Source organism: Sarcophilus harrisii, chromosome X (assembly GCF_902635505.1).
Source record: "Sarcophilus harrisii chromosome X, mSarHar1.11, whole genome shotgun sequence".
NCBI lineage: Eukaryota > Metazoa > Chordata > Mammalia > Dasyuromorphia > Dasyuridae > Sarcophilus > Sarcophilus harrisii.
Genome location: NC_045432.1, coordinates 46,899,811 through 46,916,678, shown reverse-complemented (window position 1 = coordinate 46,916,678; position 16,868 = coordinate 46,899,811). Strand labels below are relative to the sequence as shown.

At 39.8% G+C, this 16,868-nt stretch overlaps 1 pseudogene; it reads left to right on the top strand.

Annotated features, from left to right (window-relative positions):
- Positions 1 to 12,697: 12,697 nt before the first annotated feature.
- Positions 12,698 to 13,735, top strand: LOC100925214 (annotated as a pseudogene).
- Positions 13,736 to 16,868: the final 3,133 nt, after the last annotated feature.

The window sequence follows — 16,868 nt, the reverse complement described above, 5'->3', positions numbered from 1 at the left end:
TGGCAATATTAAGCTTTACATATATGGTATTTGTTTTCTGAATCATGGACCTCAACGTGACAAACTCTGACAAAAGTAAAATAGGATTGCATTTTAAAGGAAGCTATTGTTCAGAGTGTTCAGTGGACCAACTATGCAACTGGTGGTTTGAGGGTTCTAGAAGACAGAAGGAGATCAGATTACAACTTAAATTAAGAATGTTTTTAAAATTGCAACCATGAACTCTTTATTGCCTTAGAAAATGATCCTCCACTTTACAAATTCTAGCAATTTAAGACTACAACATCATGACTCCTGCCTCAGCTGATATAGAACCCCAAGTGTTAGGAGATGGTTTCATTAGTTTCTCTAGACAACTTTCTGGTGAATTTTTTCTAACATAGCTAGGCTTGTCTTTGGATGCTGAGCAGTAGTTCTATTAGCAGTTGCATCCTTGACATCATTCTAGCTTGGCAGGGCCTGCCCAAACTTGGGATCAAATGACAAAGTCTCAGAGAGCCTAGCATCTCTTCTAAGGCAGGCTATGGTGTTGGAGGAGAACTTAAATGAAGGTCAGAAGCTGGTAAAATAAGCTGTTTGTTTTACTTTTTTAGAGGAAATGTATGCTTTTAATGCAGTAAAGCAAGAAAAGCAACATAGTTGTTGAGGCAAGGTACAGTTGGCAGTAGCTCTAGGGGAAGACATGTGACTCTCTTTGACCTATGGTTAACACAAGGAATCAGGAAGAAGAAAGCTGCTTAAATGGGGTTTTTAGACTGGCACTCTAAATCATCATGGTAGAAACTTGTTTTTTCAAAGGAGATGGGGAGGCAGAAGTGAGAGCTCTTTATTGCCATACAATTCATATATGGGTATTAGATCACCTCAGGTGGTTTCCCCCTTGTGCTTAGGTTTTGATTTCCTTGTATGTCTCTAAAACAACATTTTTGCCACCATGCTGCAAGATGGCTGAGATCTTGGGCACAGCAAATACTAGTGTTTGGTAGTGATTAATCCACATCACAAGGCTTTGAAACTAGAGATATTCAAAACACCTTCTGCCTGATGCCTCCAGGTGCAGGCTAAGCAGATTAAAATGTAATTGGGAAATGTTTAACAAGATAAATAAAAATATAATACAACCTAGATGTTAATTTGAAGTTTTTAAGTCAACATGCAGCCCACAGGGTTCTGTTTCTATTTGAGCTTGAAACCACTACTCTATGCAACATATTCTGAAGCTTTCCTTCAGTCTAATTTGGTGGACCTGGGCCTTGGGCCTCATCTGTGTGGTCAGTAGATTGTAAACCATTAGAAAGCTGCATGTTAACACTCATTTGTTTGAAGGCCAGCTTGTCAGTCAAGAGCATATCCCCATCCTTGCCTTTAATACCAAGGACAAAATCCAAAATAAGACTGCATTTCTCATTTGTCAGTAACCTGCTTTACTCTTGTTTCAAGAGTTGTCTCAGGCCCATCTTGAGACCCTGCAGATGATTTTATCCAACCCCTTCATTTTAGAGATGAGGAAATCCAGCCTTTTCTCAATGGGAGTCCCCAGTGTTCCATCCCTCACACGCGCAGCAAGAAAATTCCCATATGTCTGGAAAAATGTTTTGGTTAACTTTTGTTAGGCTCAAAGATAAAACCTCTCTAAAGTTTCCAAAAGAATCAATAGGTCTCTCACACCTAAAAAAAGAAAAAAAAGAAAAAAAAACTTGGCCAGCTATGCCCCTTTGAAAAAGAATTCTGAAAAAACTGGAGGGGAAGAGGGGAAAAATGGAGATGTTCTTGATTAGGGGAGAAAGGGAAAGACAAGCCATGAGCTAAAATGGGAGTGGGAAAGGTTTGCTTCAGACTGAGTAAAAATACTGTGCCTTTGATCTTCATGTTATTTGGGGCTTTTTTTTTTAATAGTCTGATTTCATATGGAGATCTAATACAGACAAGATTTTCCCTGGTCAGGCCACGGAGGGAAATCTAACTTCAGATGAGTGAAATAAGTCCAGGAATGTAGATTTAAAACAGTATTAGCTAATTGCTAATTTTAGTCCACCTGGACGGCTATCTAACACAGGACCCCTGCTGGGAATGGCTGTCCCATGGTTGGATTATGTGTTACATTTTCTCCTTCTCTTAATTTACACCCATATTAAGAGAGATTCTGGTCCATCTCCTGCCTTCTATGGAATCTAAAGGAATATCTCTGACGCATTTCTATGTGGGTCTCCATCCAGGACATCTCATTCAGCCCAGCTTGATGGGTTGTACTAATTGTACTAAGGGATCCCAAGCAGATGAGGTTGTCTTCCAGTGGTTGGGAGATCCCATACAAATCTTAATTGTTTGAGAGGACACAAGTTAGATCAAGCACATAGAAATAGAAAATACAGTTTAGTCCAGGGCTTCTTAAAATTACCCCTTTTCTCCTGAGAAATTTTTATGCAACCTGAGTTACATAGTTATAAAAAAGGTGTAAGAATCAAACATTTACTGATAATAACTCATAATTTCATGACCCCCAAGTCAGTTTGTTACCTCACTTGGGGTTGTTAACCCACAATTTAAGAAGCTTTGGTTTAGTAAATATGGATCTTGTGCTAAAGTAATTCTCTTTCTTTCAATCAAATACTTGTTCTTCTCTTAGGACAATTAAGTACAATAATCTCAGCCTTAAACCAAAACCAATCTTATTCTAATTGGCCAAGTTTAGGTTTAAGGCCAAGCCCCAGATGATCATTGTTTGGATCCTGATTGACTCATTTTGAATATAAATAGCAGTCCTTTCTGCTTTGGCCAGAAACCCTCAGGGTCTTCCTAGATTCATTCATTCATTTATGTATTTGCCTCAATTTCATCCTAGCTTAATCTTTGAACTAGTATGCCTCTGTCAAAATGATGTTTGTTGAAGACCTTTTCTTAAAAAGGCCAAGGTCTTCCATTGCACACAGGGTCATCTTCACTCATCTTGATCTATATCTGGCCACTGGACACAGATGGCATTGGAGGGGAAAGTGAGGTAGGTGACCTTGCACAGACCTCCCTTACTCAAATCTAATTTATTTGCATGTTATGGCACCACCTCCCTGAAGTCATAGTCCTCTTCCAGAAGGAAGGCCAAAGGATAACAACAGTAATCTTGATGGGGGTGTGAAACTGTGTTCCATTTTGATCTGTAAAATTAACACTCTGAAATTCTGTCTTCTCTTTGACTGCTGACCCAGGCTCCCCAGAGTCTGTGAGAGAGCTTCTCAGGCTGGGCCATTTCTAAGGCAAATCACCTCCATTGATAGCTGGATTTTCATTCAAATTCAGGCTTAAAAAGCCTTCAAAGTAATTTCAATTGGGAGACCCTGATTTGATCTGTTCAAACTGCCCCCAGCGCCCCCCCCCACTAAGATCTGCTCATAAAATAGGTTTCTGTTTATTCATTTCTTTGCAGAAGTCTGGAGTAGGGCATAGCTGCCTGCCTGCACTCCTGTCTGCTGAGAAGACATTCTCTTCTCACTGTCAGCCTCCATTTCCCTAATAGGACTTTGCCACTGAAGTCAGATTTTCTAGCAAAGCTGACTTCTCATCCAACAATAAACTTCCATTTTTGCCACCTAAAACTCTTCAGGTTCGTGAATTATTTCAAGAAGGACCTGTGTCGACCAAAAGGGGATTTCCACAACTCTCTGACTGTCACTAGAACCCCATCAATCTCATACCCTATTGGCTACAGCTTGGAGAAAATGGTTTTATTTTCTAACTTCTTGATTTGTCATCATTAAAAATAAAAAACATAATCACTGGCTTCAGCTGACACCTACAGGAATTGCAGATCTTGAGATTGAGTATATAGGGAAGGGCCCTTTAAGGTTTTTAAAGAGTTTTCCTCATAAACATGTGAGCAACATAGATGGGGAAAGTAATATTGTCCCTGTTTTACAAATGAGGAAATTTCATGCAGCCAGAAAATCTCAAGAAATGGCATTCAAACATAGGTCTCCTGATTCCTAGTCTATTGTTTTGTCTACCATAGTATGTTGCCATCTGCAAAAATAGAAGTACATCAGCACATCATCAGAAGATCATGTTAAAAACCCAAAAAAAAAAAAAAAAAAAAAAAAAAAAAGAGGATTTTTTTGAGAAGTATTCTTCAATGGTACAGAAGACTCTTTACCATAAAGCAGAGATTCTTAACCTTTTGATGTGTCACAATAATAGTCGGTTGTTTTATTTTTCTTCAAATTTCTAATCAAAGAAAATGTCAAGGGAGTAGCAAAAATAAAGTTTTTCATGGATGTCCTGAAATCTATCTATTGACCCCTTTGACCATGGGTTAATAAGCCTCATCATGGAGAGTCTCCCACTTTAATAGAATGGTGAAGCAACTTTTGTCTAGAGGGATGGCGACTAGTCTTCAAAATGGCAACTGGACAAATTCCCTTGAGTTCCAGTCAATCATTCATGATGTCATAGAGAAGGTACTAAAGCTAGAAATCGAGGGCAAAGAAAGATGATTGCACATATATGTACTTCTGGTAACTGGCTAAATTACAAGCAATTCACTTCCAGTGGCTGTTTACCTGTAAAATAACCAGTTCTTTCTGCTCTTCGGAATTCCAACATGGTTCTAAAAACAGGAAGAGGAGCTGTCTCAAAAGGTTAACTACTGAAAACTTGCTGTAATGGACAAAGGAGTTATGAGAGACCAGAGAAGCAAATGAGATGGGGAAAGTTTAAATGGTGGTGATCTCTCAAGTGTTTGCCTCTGGAGCTGAGTGGATGAGTAGGAAAAAAGCTTCTTTGTTCTTGGCTAATCTGGCCTAAAGCTTGGCTAGGGAGCAAGGAAGGCCCCAGTCCTAGTGCAGCTTCCCTAAGGATGTCTTAATAGATGGATCATGATGATTTGGATTGGACTGATATGGATGCTATGGTGTAGTGAAAAGTATACTGAGTTTATACTCAGAGGACCTGGGATCAAACCCAGGTTCATTCTGTAATACTAGAGAAACTGAGGCAAGTAAAGCTTGGTTTTTTAATCTTTAATGTGGCGAGTTTAAGTTAATTGACTGAATGTAAATATGCTTCCAAACATTCAGTACAGATAAACCGAAGCAGAGAGTTTATAGGGTTTATAGGGTTTGCAAACAGAATATATAACTTGAGTATACAATCTTATAGGGGAAACAAAGGCAGATAAGGGGAACAAGGGCACTTGGAAGATGGACAAGCCTTAATTCCAGGAAAGGAACACAACTTAATCCTGACAGGATAGGGGTCAAGATAAGAAAGTCAAGAAGAGGAGACAGTGAGGCATGGAGGAGTTGTAATGTTCTTCTCTAAAATTTAATGTTCTCTGGGAACAGGTTTCTTGGGGGGGCTTCTGGAGTCAGCCAGTAATCACCACAAATGCAGCCCGGGATTAAAGTCCAAATCTTTATTGTTTCCTTCAAAGTCTTGCCTCTTTTCCTTGGGCCCAGTTAGCTTTCTTAGAGGTCTATCTCTCTCCTTGGTTCCAAGAGCTCCTGCTGCTAATCCTTTGCCTGTGCCAGCTTCTGCCTCTAGCTCCCTCCGAATCCAAAGGTTTGTGCTTCAGTCTCCAGCCAGCACAAAGGTGAAAGATGGAATGAATCTGTCTCCTCCTCCGAGAGCTTCTAGTGGCCTTCTGTGTCTGGCCTGAGAGCTTCTTGCTTATATATGCTGTGCACTGAGTATACACCAATCATTACATCACTAGGAAACCATTATTTGTTATAGGATTAAATCAGTGCTAAACTAGATTTAACCACTGTCTCCTCAATTCCACTTACTTAACAACTTGTAAGAATCCTAACATGGAGTAATACTCAAAAGGAGGGGGAGTTATCCTAATAAGACACAATAGTATGTAAAGGAGGTCAGAGCTTCAAGATTTTTTCTGGATTCTTTTCTAAACTCAATTTCCCCAGTCCTAATGGCAAGGATGGGAGTGGTGGCTATGGCTTATTATCCAGAGCTCAACAATTCATGACCTATGTGATGTGGAACAAATTACTTAATCTTCCTGGGCCCCAGTTGACTGCTGGCTCTCATTGTCAAATGACCAGGCCAGATCCCCAGTCAAGAAGGAGAGTGAAAAAAACTGTGTTGTAATAGAGTTAAAGATGACAGCCTAAAAATGAAATTAACAGCTTCCCACAGTCTTTACGTCTCTTCCTTTCCTCTCCATATTTGTATAAAATTTCTAAGAGGGCTCAAATGCAATTAGAGAATTGGGCCTAGTACTCTATAAATACAAAGAATAGAAATACACAGGGCAGCTTCAAATCTCCCTTTAAAGTAGGGGTTTTTCAGCTGAGATCTATAGGAGGGGATCATGAATAGATTTCAGTAAATTTATAAACTTGGATAAGAAAAAAAATGACATATTGATTTATTTAGCCTCTAATTGAAATCAAGCATTTACTTCAATAATGAATGTAGGCAACAAACCATAGTAGTAATAGCAGGATTTGTGACCACTGGAAATCACTAATATTTTCATATCAATTATACTAGTTGTGGATATCACAATCTATATTTCAAAATTACTGGAGATATTCCAACAAGAGGAATTTGATGCAAAATATTCAGTGATATAGCAGTCAGTCTTAAAGTAGGGGGATCCACTTACAGTCTATACATAGATTTGAAAGAGGGGGCCTGGTCTTGCCCCCCTGCTGTGAGTTAGTACTCTGTGGTATATTTCATACTATAGATTCTTCTTCTCTATGCCGGCATCTCCATTAAGGGGTGTCCTGTTCAAACCTCTGCTTTTCATCTAGACCACAGAATTGTCTTGGCTCTACAAAAATTCTATGTCTAGATTTGAGGTGGTCCATACTGGGGGCCTGGTGGAGGGTCCATGTTATTACACATTGCTTTGTGGTTAGATTTCTTGCCCCAAACTCCTCATCATTTTCCTGGAGCTTCCTGTGAGATATTCTATGTCATCTTCTGTTATTGCTCTAGTCCAAAGACCTTCTCAGGTACAGAAACAGACTGTGAGTGGTTTCCAGAGGTTCTGTAGGAAAGGTACCATTTGGTTTCTGTACATGACTGATTGCACCATAGTTGGGTTTTTGATATAAGGTTATTTTCCTCTTTACTTGAGTTTACTATGTAGGGAATTCAATTTCTTGTACAACAAGGGACAGAAAAGCCATGGAACACATTCAGGGGACCTATATTATTACACTATGTTAGCATGCTTATTGTAACCAATTTGCCCCATTTTAAATTTCAATGCGCCAATTCCTTTTCAAGACTTACTTTTGTGCAATTCTGACCTAGCTGCATCTGTTCTTCTTGATAAAGGGAATGTTGAAGGTCCAAAGATTGGCTTAGCATGGATTATTAGGGATCTGGACTGGAATCCAGTTAGGAATCCATTCTGTAAATCATTTTCCTATGAAGGGGGTTTGTTCTTGCAGATTTCTTTTCCCTTCTCCCTGAACCTTGATTTTAGGGAATATGGATTTCTATTGCTGAGAATGCCTGTCCAATGGTTGGTGGATATGTTACATATAAATACTAGTCCTTGCCACAGGGCATATGATCAGAATTCTGGTGCATAGCACATTTTCTAGCAGATCAAAAGAAATCTATGTGTTCAATATGAATGCGGGGAGAAACCCATAAGGCCACTGGCATACATGTTGATGCCCTTTACTGGTATCAGTATCTTCCAATTTTCTACTTTCCATTCCCCTTTTCCTTACTGGAGCTTTCTCTGGAAACATTCAGTCTTAGTTCTTCCTTACCATTTCAACCAGGGAATAGAAAGACATACCTCTGATCCATATCTCAATGCAGACCTCTAGCCATGATTGTGGAGCCCAGATTGATGCCCCACTTTTTGGTCAAGAGCTGCCTATTTGGCTTTGTCCATGTCCATTTCACTTTTCTTTTCCTGTGTTCTATGTAGAAAGCATAGAACATGCTTTCTACGGGGGCATGTTTTCCCTCTGATTCTATTTCCCCTCTTCTACCACTGGACATTCCAAGGTCAGCAGAGTATAGAGTCATCGACTTTAGGAAAGCTGGACCACAGGCTAAAGCCGGGTCCCCTGATGTGCAGGATTATCCCATGTTTTCATTTTAAGTTATACTTAAACCTAATTTTTTTTAAATTTGGGACAATGTGATATGAGATTCTGGTCCACATCCTGCCTTTTACAGAATCGATGGGAATATATCTAATCCATAGGTGTAAGGGGGGAAGGCTGGGGCATTTCATGAAACCTGGTTAATATTCTTTGCTTTGATCAAGAGCTTCTGTGTTCGCTTTATCCTTGTCAATTCCACTTTGCTTTTTGTGGGGACAATTTTCTTTCAGTCAATTTTCCACTCCTGGACAGTGCAAGGTCTCCAGATTGTTTGGGCCCAGGTTTCAGTAAAACTTGATTCCACTCTAATAATGGCCGCCCTGTTGTGAATGACTGTCCAGTGTTTGTATTAAATGTTAAAAGATTCCTCCTCTCTTAATCTGGGTCTACAATAAGAGGAATTATGGTCCATGAACTGCTTTATCTAGAATCTATAGCAATATCATTGATTTATATCTGTATGGGGAGAACTGGGAGGCATTTCATAGAATACGATTTGATAACTTGATGTTCCTCCATTTGATTCAGGAGTCAGGACTTCAATTCAACTTCTCCATTCTGCTTTTTGTTTTTGACAAGGTTCATTTGGTTCTAGTTGTCCTTCTCCATTCCAACACAGGAGTTTTTATGGTCTCCTAATAGTTTGAGTCACCTTTTACCCCATCCAGATGATCATCCAAAGCAGGACTCATGCTGGGAATGGCATTTCCATGGTTCCATTGTGTGTTATATTTTCCATTTCCCTTTAGGTGTACCCATAATATAAGAGCTTGTGGTCCATCTCCTACCTTCTACAGAATCTAAAGAAATATCTCTGAACAAAATCTATGTGGGTCTCTATCTAGGACATCCCATTCAGGTAAGCTTGATAATCGTTGGTTTCACCTTGAACTTCTAAGTTGGGTTTTTTGTTGTCCATTCCATTCCAGTCCATTCCATTGTTTGTTACCTGGGGCTTTATGTTGGTGCATGTTGGGCCTAGTTGTTAGTGTGGTGTTGACTGCTGGACCATTGAAGGCCTGTAAATGTTTTACGCATTAATTGTTGGGAATTTGGACTCTAAGACAGTGCAGGACAGTTGGTAGATGTGTACTCTATTTGCCTTCTTTTTTCCTCATACCATAGGGTCAGAAATTTGCATCCATCTTCCATCCATCAGTCAATATGAAGCTGGGGAGATCCCCGGAAGGCCCCTAGCACACATCCTGATGCAGCTTGTTGCAATCAGTATCTTCCAAATTGGATTTCCTGTTGACCATTTGACTTTTCCTTCTCTGGAGCTTTTTCATGGTATATTCTGGACTCATTCTTCTTCCCATTTGAGGCCAGGCTACATTTTAACACCTGAAGAGTGTTTGTGGATCTGCTTCCTCCAATCCAGATCAAAGATCACAGTCCCCTGCTGTGAAGGTGAGTTTCAGGGCTGTATTATGTTAGAGATTTCTCTTGTCTGTCCTTAGGTCCCCAGGATGGGAGATTTTGCTCCATGTCCTGCATCCTAGGCAAGAGATCAACAAACCTTTCATCCATATCTTTGTAGGTAGTCCTGTGTCCATGGTGCTGAGCCCAGCTTGATGGTCTGGTCTTTGATCAAGAACTATTTAGTTAGTTTCTCCTTGTCCATTTCACTTTTTTCTCCCTGGAGTTGTCTGTGGGGGATATTGGTCCATCTTCTTGGCCAGGTTCCTGACTAAGCATCTGATTCCTTTTGTCTTTAACCAGGCTTCCTTTATTGAGGATTCTACCCCAGCTTTTTCTTTCTCTCCAGACATTTACTTCATGTACTAGCTTGAAGTGACAGATATATTTACAGGAGTCCATGTTAGGATACCTTGCTTTAACTGCTTTGTGATTGAATTTCTTACTACAGATTCCTTTTCTCTTTAACTGGGTCTCCCTTATGATTTATTCTTGACAGCCTCTTGCATTTTCTCTAGAACAATGGCCTGTCTTGGTTCCCCAGACTATCTGTGGCTAGATTTCAGGTCATCTTTACTAGAGACCCTGTTTGGTCCCCTGGCTCTTACTGATTTTTCCTTCTTCAGTTTCTTACTGCACACACTTATTTCCTTGACTTGAAAAGAGTTTTGGCCCAGCTCCAGCTTTTGTTGTAAAATAAGGGCCTATCTCCAGTCCATCCAAAGTAATTCCTGTGTAGATTTCAGGTGCTCTTCTATTTTAGGCCCCCTGCTCTGACCCTTTGCTTCATTTTGTATTTCTTGGTGCAGATTCCTCTTCTACTTTATGTTTAGTCTAAAGGACGTTCTCAGGCCTATTCCTTTACTGGATGGATTTCACAGCTTCTGGAAATTTGTTCAGACCCATTGCTGTGACTATACCATTATTGGATTTTTTTGCCTCAGATTCTTCTTGTCTTTACCAAAGTAGAGTTATAGCCCAGATGTGGCAAAATTTCCAGGGGTCTGTACCAGATAACTTCTTTGATTGGTGTAATGGAAGAATTTTTTATTGAGCATTCCTTTTGTCTTTACCCAAGGATCCTTTATCAGATATTCTGGCCAAGTTTTGCATTTCTTTTGTACTGAGCGATACGCTAAGTTACACAGGTAGTCCATTGATAGAGTGTTGCAGATCTATATTAGAGTTCATGGAAGGCCCATCCTGCTATACATGATTGTCTCATGTTTGGATTATATCCCTCCTTTATTTTTGAATTAGGAGTTGGAACGTTAGAACTTTTCCATTTTCTAATATTTTATTTTTCCCATCCCTAGGACAGAAGGCAGAGGCACTGTACTACTCTTAGGTGAAAACAAAAACAAAACAAACAAAAAAATCTCTCACACAGATTCAGGGATTGTGATGTCACCTACTTCATTATATTTTAGTAAAATTCAATTTCATAGCATTTAACAGGATGAAGTGTAAAAAATCCAATTTCTTTAAATAAAAAAATACTTCTCTGGGACCCATGAAATAGGGTTATATGCTTTTATTTTATTCATTACAGTTAACAGGCATAATGACTCCTATTGCATTAAACATGCATATGGGCTACAAAGTAATTTAAATGTAATTAGATTTCTATTAGGATGATGTAAGCATCCCTGCCTAGTAATGTGTTCTCCCTTCATTAAAGTCCTACTCCAATGCCTCCTAATGGTATAGAGGTCACCCTGGGTTCTTGCAAGCTGGAAAAAAACCATCAAGCATGGGCTTGCCTGTGTGTCTCTAGTTCAAAGACCAGCTTGGCTAAAGTCAGAAAGCCTCAACATTGGAAGGTTCTCCATGACCATGAGAAGATGCTTGGGTTTCTGGGAGGTTTTTGTGTGTTTTTGTTTGTTTTGCTAGGGCCTTGCACAAAATCTGTTTACTGGAGCAATAGATATATGGGTGGAAGGGTCGTATCCACACCAGTGAAATTTAACCAATCCCTGCAGTTTTCAGGTAATAGAGAATGGAAAATCAGAACAAAGCAATTGGCTCATGTCAAAGATAGTATATAAGGTAATTCATTAGATGATAACATTCATGGCCATTCCTCAGGCAAGTCCCTATTTGTCTAATTTAACAGTTGAATTTGACCTGCTTTTATCAAGCACATACACACATGTTGGAGATAGACCAAAAAAATGAATTATTCCTTTGCCTCAAAGAGCAACCCTATTGGAGTTCCTTAGATGGGGCTGGGGGGAAAAAGAACATGGAACTGAGAAGGACATGTGAAAAAAATACAAAGTAATTTTAATTGGGTAAGAGCAATGATGCCTGGAAGGCATGTCAGAATCATGTAGAATGTGGGACCCAATATATGCTTTGGAGGAAGATGAGAACCATTTTCCAGTGTTGTGTCCCTGGGATCTTATAGTTTTTTTTTTTGTTTGTTTTTTGTTTTTTTGCTGAGGCAATTGGGGTTAAGTGACTTGCCCAGGATCACACAGCTAGGAAGTATTAAGTGTTTGGGGTTAGATTTGAACTCGGGTCCTCCTGAATTCAAGGCTGGTGTTTTCTCCACTGCACCAACTAGCTGCCCCCTTATAGTCTTTTTTTAAAAAAAAAAGTTTGGAAGTTATTGGACAAGCCTTATTCTAAAAAGTTTATTTTATTAAATGATATAGCATAAGAGGGAATATAGTGTAGTGAATATAGTGTAATCTTGGGATTCAGGGAGCCTCACTTAGTAGCTGTGTGACACTAGGCAAGTCATTTAACAAGAAAGCCTCAGTTTCTTTATCTTTTAAGCTTAATGCCCTATGACGTTTCTTTCCAGTTCCACCACTGTGATCCTGTGCTGATGTACATGTGTTACTTAAATAGGAAATTTTAAGGCTTCCTTCCTCTGTAAATCAAGCATTTTAGTAATTTTTTTTCTATTTTCCGTAAGAAATTAGTATAAAAAATTCCACAGAAATTGAAGTCATTTCTCTTTAAAGATTCGAAATACTCCATAACCGCTCCACGTGGGTCCCCACCCCCACCTCCACCTTGGCTGTTACTAGGAGTGTTCTCTTCTCCCCTACGTAATCAACGGATTGGTGGGACCCCGCCTCCCCACCCCCACCTTCACCCACGAGCCCCCTCCCTGCTTTGTTTGGTTCTGTTGCCAGAGTCAGCTATAAATTGGCTAGTGGCTCTCTAGAACCATGCTCCCTGGTCTCCCTAGTAAAACTCCTTGGGATCCAAAGATTCTGGAGATACAAAAAACCAAGGAGGGCCTGAAGCACATGACCAACGCTGCTAACCACCTCCATACTGGATTTCTAAAATGGAAGCCAGATTATGACAAGGCGGCTGTGGAGTACGCCAGGGCGGCCTTAGCCTTCCGCACCGCGAGACAACTGGACTGGGCTGTGGAGGCTTTTATGAAGGAGGCGGAGGTCTACGAAAAGAAACAAGCCTTCTTCGATGCTGCCAGGGCGCACGAGCAAGCAGGTCTGCTCCTGAGGGAATTGAAAAAGCTCCCAGAAGCGTCTCAGGAGGCCTGGAAGGCGATCTCTTTGTACCTGGAAGGCAAAAATGCTGAGCTCACAGCGGCTACCTTGAGACGCTTCAGCCACATCCTCGAGAAGCAAATGCCCACCCAAGTGGTGCATCTATACCAGGGGACAGCCGAGCTGTTTGAGAATGAAGATCGGCTCCTGCAGGCTCTGGGCTTCACATGTCAAGCGTCCAAGTTGCTGGTGCTTGCCAAACGCTATGGAGAAGCAGCCGTCTCCCTCAACAAAGAAAAGTACTTCTACCAGGAGTTTGAGAGCTTTTCAACCTGCTACAAAAGAACCGTTGCCCAGTGTCTGGCTTACCTTCATAACTCTGATTTACTGGCTGCAACCAAGTGTGTTAATGACAGTTGTAGCATATCAGGTTTCAAAAGTAGCCGGGAGTACAATGCCCTGGTACAACTGCTGGAGAGTTACAACAAAAAAGACCAAGATGGATTGGATGAGATCTGCTGTGGGCCCATCTTCAAACTCCTGGATGACAACTGCCGCAAGATGGTCAAGAAACTGAAGGTACCTCCATTGGAGGAATTGAGTGAAACAATTATGCCATCACCATCAGTGACTGCATGGCCACCCATTCCTGAAGAAGGAGGAGGAGGAAGAGGGGGAGAAAGAGGAGAAGGAGCAGGAGCAGAAGAAGAATCCTCACATTTGGAGGAGGAAGTGACCACTCCAGAATAATTAAACTGTACTTCCCAGAATAAAGCATTAATTCAAGCTAATTAGTTAAAAATAAAAGTTGTTATACCTGTCATGTGGGTCTGTGTGTGACTTATTGCACATCATACCTATTAAACCCCTTTTTTTCAAACTTGCTTAGAAGCCTTTGGGTTACTCCCCCTCCTCCCCATTTATTTATCTGCCCAAATACTCCCAATTAATTACATCCTCATGTATCAATTGCCTCCCTGTCCTATCCTCCCAGAGTTCCTCTTCATATGGTTATTTTATTTTCTTTTCTGATGGGTTCAGGTAGTTACTTCGGTAGGTTACCCTCCCCCCCAGTCTTAATTGTTTCATTTCCCCATGATCCTCCAGTTCTTATATTTATAGATATTTAAGCAGTAAAAAACCTCAAGATGAGATGATAGAACACCTGAGAGTCCTATGAGACTTGCTTCCTGATTCCTCCATGGAGGCAGTTCTAGGAAATACTGCCTAGACCTTGAACTCTGCAAATGACTTGGCTTCTTCTCTAGGCCACCCAAATTAACTTAATAAAATCAGCTTGAGCTCAAGACTCAGATATTGGATAAGGAATAGGATCAATCTCAAACTGGACGATACTTTTGATGTACTCAGTCTAATTCCTGTGGCCCAAAGAAGATATCTTGCTCAGGAACTCACAGGTAACAGGCCACAGGTAAACAGTGACAGGCAGGATTTGCATTCTGGGTCTTCTGATACCAAATAAAGTGAAATAAAGGTAGTGAACAAATGGGACAAAACAGAGAAAGGGATATGACTAGGGAGCTATCACTATCATTACTTACATAGAAATACAAGCTTTAAGTAATCTCCATCTCTTATCCTCCCCCAGAAAAGGCATCAGTGCCTATGGCAGAAGCTACCTGTAGCATCTTTCAGACCCATCCCTGTTCTGCTGTTTTTTTTTCCTTGTACATATTTTCTTTTCTTTTTCAATTTCAAAAAATTATTCAATTCAATATTTAAATCACCAAAATAAACTGGAGCCAGACTGAGCAAGGTTCCAGGCTACAGAACAACCATCTGAATTTATTGACACATCTGAAGGTAGGTTGGAAAGAAGGTAGAACAGCAGATTGAAGTTTGATTTAAGAGAAAGTTTCCTAATAAATAGGACCGTTCAAAAGTGTAAAATATTGTCTCAGGACAAAATGGTTCCCCAGTCACAGGAACTCTTCCACCAAAGATCAAAGAGGAGATGATTCTTTGACTGATTTCCTGCAGTGAAGATCCTTGGTTAGGAGTTGGATTTAAACGGCTTTTGAATTCCCCTCCACCCTGTTAATTCTGTTATCACTTTTAGTCCATTACTATATAATATACAACAGTATATTGTTCAAAAAATTTGTAGGTAACTGATTGAACTCAAGTGGAAATTTCTACCATATTCCCTACATGAAGGAGGTATGACTGTGTATATAGCACCTAAAAGAAAATTTCCTCTGGAGATGTGTCATCTCTCATGGTAATGAGAACCCAAGGAAAACCTTTAATAGTCATTCTCAAAAGAAAACTTCAAGTAGAACAAATTCCCATCAATATGACTTCCTCCCCACCAATACACAAATGCAAATTCATTTTGGGGAGGAGCATCTTCAAGTTTTCTTTGTATCCTGGACCCTTCTGGCAGCTTGGTGAATTCTGTGAACACTTTCTGAGAAAAATGTACTTCGGTGCCTAAAATATATATGATTACAAAGAAAATCCGTTATGTTGAAATAGATATATTTTTCCCTAAGCAATTTAATGGACCCCCTGCAATTCATCAGACTGTTGCTACGCTAGGAAATGCTGTGTTTCAAGGTAAATGATGTCTTAAAGATTTCATTAGTGTAGCTTTTATAATGAGTTTCAGGCTTTTTTATGATGTGGAAGCCCCTGTTGATTGCCCATCAGAAAGATTATTAAGCATCTTTCCTTCTGCCCCCTAGCTCTGTCCCTGCCAGAGTACAGCAGCACTTTAAAGACATATGAGTCCACATTTACTGTTTATTTTTACAGAAGTGGAAATCAAACTCTTATGTCATTTCTACTTTTAACAAATCCAGAAATAATTAATTAATTTATTGAAAGCTGCATAGTAAGCTTTCAAAGGAAATATTTCTTCACTAGGGCTTTTCTTTCCCTTTTTTGTAGTTTGGATCTGTGATTTCACTGATGTGAACTCTCAGTGAGGAAACTTAATCTACAGATGAACATCAGAAAGCCTGTAGCTTTTTAGCTGGAGACTTGCCTCTTCTAGGTGATGCTTAAAATCCAAATTTTAAGTCATTTTTCTTTATCTGGTTGGAAGGCTGATGACCCCTCTGTCTACTATGCCACATTGCTGCTGTTTTCTATTTGTAGCATGTATTTTAAACAAAACAAAATAAAGCATTGGTGTCAAAATGATCATTTTACACTCTGATACAGTAGACTCATTTAAAATTATTAATTTATGAGAACAAACCCCAAAGTAGAAAACAGTGGTTTTATATTAAAGGGACAAAACTGGAGCTCTAGAAAATGTTCTTCATTGCTTTCCACTTTTGTCTTTGTTTTCATGATTTAATTTTTAAAACATTATGTGTTACATATGGGCTGCTAATTTCAATGGATCTGCTTGAAACATGTCATTTGATAGAACATTACACAGAATATAGAATTCCATGGAAAAGAAATTCTAGGCTTGACAGTTATTTGACAGCATAACCTTCCCTGCCAGAGTTGTCTTCCATCTACTTTGCTTCTAAAATAAAATTTGAAGTTTAAAAGAAAGTAACTGCAAATTACAGGATGTAATTAACTTTGTTAAAAGGTGCAGTAAGATGAGAAGACTCAAAATGTGAAGAAAAGCCCCGACAGTTGGCAAAATGAGAACCACTAATGATAGAGCAGAAAGCGATCAGCTCACTTCTCTAGAAGTGAGGCTGGAGTGAATACCTTGCAAATTCTTAATGCAGACATATTCATTTCTTTGGAAAATCATCAGAGGGGTCAGTTAGGTAAGTTACTGAGCAGGAAGAAGAGACTCACTTTCCACAATACCTATTCTGGACCTTCAGTACCCTGAGGACCCAACCCTAGACAGACAGGGCCAAATTTGGAAGAAGAGGAGGAGAAGGAA